General features: G+C 47.5%; 1 protein-coding gene across 3 annotated transcripts in view; it reads left to right on the top strand.

Moving 5' to 3' along the window:
• The window catches only part of mcc (MCC regulator of WNT signaling pathway), a 97329-nt gene that overhangs the window by 49303 nt on the left and 43026 nt on the right, over window positions 1-5000 (top strand). The gene's annotated exons all lie outside the window — the stretch shown is intronic.

The raw sequence follows: 5000 nt of genomic DNA, 5'->3' as shown, positions 1-5000 counted from the left end.
ATTCCCAGTGACAATGCTTACCATCAATGGCACTGTATAAATAAAATTGAAAATAAACAATAAAGCCAAGCCATTATGGCTGTAGATTTCCACCCTAACCAAGCAGCACCATCAGATGCGACCAGTGAGTTGACTGAGTCTGACATTAATTCACTGAGCCTTAGTGAGTAAGGGCTTTACAGTGGAACCAAAAAAAACCCACTGCTGCTATTGGAATGTGCCAAGCCACACCACACACACACTGGCTTCAGTTTATACTTAACAACCTGCCAAGAGGTTTAATATTAGTTTGAGGAGTCGGGCCATAAAGACGATGTCTTTGATCGTGTTAACAGGGTCAGGGCTCCTGTTCTTTATCACTTGCCCTGACATTCGTTTGGATGTTGGCCTCCGCCTTCGACATCACCACCACAAGTCCGCTCTGAGCAGAAACTCAATCCGCTGTGACAACGCCCGTCCGTTCTCGAGCACGACTCCACACCATAACCTCCTGTTGTGATTGGCTCGCTGCAGGAATGAGGTTTTGGGCTGTGTGGTTTTGTTTTGTTTTTTCGCTCCAGTTGTGGGTACCTAGCCCTGTTACTGAGCGAGCAGCCTGGACGAAGGTGCTCTCTTGTGGGCTGCGTGTGTGTGCATGAGCAGCCTGTAGCGAGGAGAGACGTAGCGGGCGCTAACCTCCACAGGCCAAGATCCAATCAAAGCAACCACCGCCACTAACCCCAGCTTGTAATTTAGAGCCCGGAACATGTCGGGTTCAAAGGCCACGGTGCCGAGAACTCAAATATATCCGTGGCCTCTACGTGCTCCGGGCCAAGCCAACGGCGGATACGCATATGATTTGGAATTAAGATGGATTTATTTTAGCCTGCTATAAAAAAAAACACTGGACAGTGCAGTGATGCGTTGTGGAGCAGGGAGTTCGAGAGCGGGAAGACCTGCTGTCTGGATCGTGTTTCCGGAAGTGGAATTCCATCATCGTCAAGAGGGGGAAGTAGGGAGGCTTTTTTTTCTTTCTTGTCTTAAAAAAAAAAAATGGAAGACAAGCTCAACCAAAAGCTCTGAGTCGATCGATCCGCCCACCACTTTTAGTCGCCTAATCAAATCAATCGTCCTGCGAAGGCCTGCAGAGCTTCTCAGAGGTGGAACACAATTAGAGTGCAGAAGGGATAGGAGGATGGAGAATGGGGGAGCGGGTGGAGGGGGGGTTAGACTGATGGCTTCGGATGATGCTGAGACTGCTGGAGCATTCTCAACCCCCCCCCCCACACACACACACACACCCTCACCCTCCACCCCCCACCCTCCGAGAAGGATGACCTGGGATGAGATGGCAGGCGCAGCAGAAAAAGGATGGCCCCGGCTAGCACAGAGCACCTGTTTCCCATAATCCCCTGGGCTAATGAAATCTGTCCGGTGGCAGACTAATTGGACAAATGCACGACGTTACTTAAAGGGGAGGGGGGAGCGGGCCGGTGTCCTCAGAGACTCAGGGCCCTCGCTAGCGCTCGCCCTAATTGAAATGGATCCTCGTCTCCTCTTTCCATCCCTCACTCTCTCTCTCTCTATTTCTTTCTTTCTCTCTCTCGTTCTCTTTCTGCCTCCATCTCCTAGACTTTTTCACTCACCCAATCTCTCACTCACAATCTATCTCTTATCTTGCCTTCCATCTCTCCCTCTCTATCTATCTCACTTTCGCATTGACTCTCCCTCTTTTTCGACATCTCAATCTTTTAGTCTCTCTCTCTCTCTCTCTCTCTCTGTCTCTCTCTCACTCTCTCTGTCTCTCTCACTCTGTCTCTCTCTCTCTCTCTCTGTCTCTCTCTCTCTCTCTCTCTCTCTCTCTGTCCCTCATACACGTGTGTGGCTAGATGCCCTGCTGGAAGCCTCATACGTCTTTGCCCTTTGCCGAAGGAGACGCGGTAGGAAATTGGGGCCTCATCCTTCCCCATAAACTCATTTAACACGCGCATGAACCGGCTGCGTATGAACAGGCTGCGTATGAACAGGCCACCCCTGCTCTTTTAAAAGCCCAGAAATGCATCTTCCTCTCTGGCCTCATAAGCGCCCGACCTTGGGCTCCTCCAGCTCTTTTGCGGAGCCATGGCTCTCCATTCATTCCCTGCTGTTTTTATTGAAGAGAATCGATTAACAAAAACAGAGAGACTCAGACAAATCTGCACTGGGGTCAAAGACGAGAGGACCTCATCGGGGAATGTGCACACGGAAAGAGCATGATATTAAACAACACTCGCACAACACTAGTGAACATTCAACACTCGCACAACACTACTGAACATTCAACACTCGCACAACACTACTGAACATTCAACACTCGCACAACACTACTGAACATTCAACACTCGCACAACACTACTGAACATTCAACACTCACACAACACTACTGAACATTCAACACTCGCACAACACTACTGAACATTCAACACTCGCACAACACTACTGAACATTCATTCAGAGCACATAGAGACTCCGACATCTAAGGGGGAGCTGAGAGGCGCAAAAGGACGAGATAAGAGAACCACAGTGATACAAGTTAGGAAGGACCGGGTGGAGATAGGAGCTGAACAAAAGCACTAAAGAATTTGGCCGGAGAGGCACTATATTATAGTGCCAAGCATTACAGAAAAGCTTTAAACAGAGCTTCAATGATTCCGAATGTCTCACAAAGGGTTGGCTGTGTGGAATGCAGAACACCAGCGTAGTGAACATTCTGAGAGAACGTACAGAGTTGTGTGAGGTTTGGTGGCTTTGAAGTGATGATGGCAGAGGCAGGAGAGACTCTTCTGTCACGTGTGCCCAGTTCTCATTAAGAGCCAGGACTCATACAACGCCCTTGTCCGCCTCATTGAAGGTGGATACATCTGCTGGACAAAAACACGATAACCTTGAGAAAGTACAAGAAGATACTGCAAACATAACACTTTCGGTAACAAAGAAGTCTTGTCGGCTGGAAGCGATAACATTCACACCAGCACCTGGCCCATGACGCAGCATCTGAAAAAACACCCATGAACTCTCCACCCCGTACCCCACGTGGACACCTCACCAATATTAACCAATCACAGACTTAGTCACTGAATGGGGTGCTATGTCAGAGACTGTAAGAAGAGAAAGGTAAAACACTGACTGTACAAACAGTCATTTTCTACAGTTTCTTTCTTATTCTTATCTTACAAGTTTACACAAGGTCAACGGATACAGGTATATCCTTTCCATGTTGTCAGACCCTTATCATAACATTTAGGAGCCTGTCAGTGGCTAAAACAAGCAGTTTACTCAGTTTCGCATTCTAACTCAATACTGAATCGATTTCATTTTGTCCCTAGTAAAACTTTTGGCCCAAAAATAACTAAAAATAGGGAAATAGAAATATAATATATATAACAAACAGAAATATTTCCCTTTAATTTAAGCAGATAATCGTTTGTGTAAAATCGTTTGTTTTACTCCCGTTTTGCAGCGCCTCCTACTGAAGGCGGCCATGTTGCAGCATGTTTTGCCGCTTGAGGGGGCGTATGTCGGTGGGAAAGTGACGTCACTGCATACCCTCTATAGATGTGCAGTGTTGGGGAGGCTACGGTGAAAGCATACCTTTGCCAGCTACCAATTACTTCACGCTGGAAGAAAAAAAAAATCACTCGCTTCCTATTATGGCCCTAAATTGTTTGTAGTTTCAATAGTTAACCACACAAAAACGGGCAGAAGTCATTTTTAAGCTCAATATGAATGTAGTTGAACTACCAGCAAGCTACTGCAAAATGTAGTTAAACTATTACTTTAATGACATGTTTTTCACTACTCCCCAACGCTTTATATATGTAGGTGTGTGTGTGTGTGTGTGTTTGTGTATACTGTGTTGGCTTGTGGAGCAGTGTGTCGGTGGCAGAGTAGCAGTCCTTTCTTTGTCCTTTGGCAACCAGCCGGTTGGCATAAGCACCTGGTCCCCCAGTCCCCCGCCCCGCCCCGCCCCCCCTCTCTTTCTCTCTGTACCTCTACCTCTGTCTCTGGCACTCCACTCCTCTCGCTTACAGCTTTCTCTTCCTTTGTCTCGCTTCAACCTCCTCTCCGCCTCTCTCTCTCTCTCTCTCTCTCTCTCTCTCTCTCTCTCTCTCTCTCTCTCTCTCTCTCTCCGTCCTGTCCTCAGTGGGTTTGTAGGAGAACTCAATGGGTAGAACTGCTTCAGAGGTCATCCCTTAGTAGAGCCTGTATATCATTACAGACCTGTCTACTGTTTCCTTCTCTTTTTCTCTCTGTCGTTGATTATGTACAGTATGTATGGTTTTATTTATCTAACAAGTTGTTTATTTATTCGCCTCATCATTTATATCTTTCAGTCTTTTTTTTTTCTCTCTCTCTCATTTACTCTCTATTGTTTTTTTATGTGTGTGTTTGTGTTGCACCTGATCTCACCTTGTTCAATGTGTGTGTGTGTGTGTGTGTGTGTGTGTGTGTGTGTGTATGTGTGCTCGTGCACATGTGTGTTGCACCTGACCTCACCTTGCTCGATATGTGTGTGTGTGTGTGTGTGTGTGTCTGTTTGTACCTCCCTTTGGATTAACACTCCATCACCTGGAGCTGCCCTCTCATCTGCTACCTTGAAGACTTTACACATTGACCGCCCCCCAACACACACACACCACCTGCCTCACTAGCAGCAAGGCCGGCTGCTCATGTGTGTTCCTGTGTGTTCTTGTGTGTGTGTGTGAGTGTGAGTGTGTGTGTGTGAGTGTGTGTGTGTGTGTGTGTGTGTGTGTGTGTGCTCTGAGTGTGTGTGTGTGTGTGTGTGTGTGTGTGTGTGTGTGCGTGTGTGTGCTCTGTGAGTGACCTCTGTGTTAACTCCGAACACAACAGAGGCAGTGGAGGCCTGAGGCGGTCCATCAGAGGCCATTAAACCAGCAGCACCAGAGCAGCCTGTCTGCCTCCCCGCGGCCCAGCACTTTAAACAGGACCAGCGCTACATTGAAGTGGGAAAGCATACTTTC

Source organism: Clupea harengus, chromosome 12, assembly GCF_900700415.2.
Source record: "Clupea harengus chromosome 12, Ch_v2.0.2, whole genome shotgun sequence".
Lineage (NCBI taxonomy): Eukaryota > Metazoa > Chordata > Actinopteri > Clupeiformes > Clupeidae > Clupea > Clupea harengus.
The sequence above is the reverse complement of the archived record's forward strand: the minus strand, read 5'-3'. Positions and strand labels throughout refer to the sequence as shown.